This window comes from Cyprinodon variegatus, unplaced genomic scaffold (assembly GCF_000732505.1).
Source record: "Cyprinodon variegatus isolate N-32 unplaced genomic scaffold, C_variegatus-1.0 Scaffold938, whole genome shotgun sequence".
NCBI classification, from domain to species: Eukaryota; Metazoa; Chordata; class Actinopteri; order Cyprinodontiformes; family Cyprinodontidae; genus Cyprinodon; species Cyprinodon variegatus.
In genome coordinates, this window is record NW_015151391.1 from 276,828 (window position 1) to 278,044 (window position 1,217).

Below are 1,217 nucleotides of genomic sequence, written 5' to 3' on the forward strand. Positions count from 1 at the left end.
ATTCTAGGGTTGAATGAGCCCACCTCTCTGGAAAAGGCAAGGGAACTAAATCAGAAACAAATTTGCACCTTCGAGAATGTACTAAAAGCTAAAAACAAGAATAAAAAAAAATGTCTAAGAAAACAAGTCTTCTACACCCACAAACTTTGCATTGTCTAAGGCGAAAAACATTAGTAAAATATGTTCTTACTTATGTGCTACAATTACTATGAAGACATTATAAAATAACAATCTGTCTTTTTTACTGGCAAAAGTGACTGCATGATGCATGAAGGGATTAGGTCTACTTTAAATTTTGATTTAAAAGGTGACTACTAAAAAAATGAAAACATCTAATTTTCAGTACAGCTTATAAATAGAACAAGTTGTCAGTACAGATAATTCTTCAGTAGGTACTTAAAGAGGATTTGTAGGTGGGTAAATCCAACAGGTTTCATCTTAACTAACCTTCAAAAATTGCAGCAGGTTAATTAATACCTTTAACTGATTTTTGCAAACAAAGAACAAACATTGAGAAATCCCAAGTGTGTTTTATGCACTCAACAAGGCAATTAAAGGACTTCTTCAATGGGAAATGCACACTATTAGAGCTACATCACTGACAGCTTGGTTTAACTTAAGATTTGAGAATCATCATTGAAATATGAAACACAGAAAATCTAAGCACTGATAACTAACTTTTCCTCCCTCCTAACTTGGGTTACTGTCTGTGGCTCAGTTGAAAATGTTGAAAGTTTGGGGCTATTCAACCATAAGAGAGTCATAAGAGATTATAATGGTTTGTTCTTGTTTTGCTTATATTATTTATACCTTTATAAATGTCACAGTCCTGTGTTAAATGTTTGATTTAGGAAGCATAATAATTTAGGGGTTATACATTCAAAATAGACGTCCAATTAAGAATCAAGTATTATTAAGTTACCACACCTGTATATTTACAGTATATGAATGCAAACAACAACAAAAAAACATCATAAAACCACTTTATAAAAACAAAACATAATTTAATTTGCAGGTTTATTTTTCTACATAAATCTTTAAAGCACTTGCTAAAAAGTGCTTTAAATCAGTCCTACCAGTCTTTATCCATGCTGGTTGAGATCTTGACATTTAAAAAAGGATGAAGGAAAGCAGAATAAAGTGTTAGCCTCGCTGCATGCACTAAGCCAAGCCTTGTAGCTAAACCTACTGATTTGATATTCAGGTTTTAAAGTTAC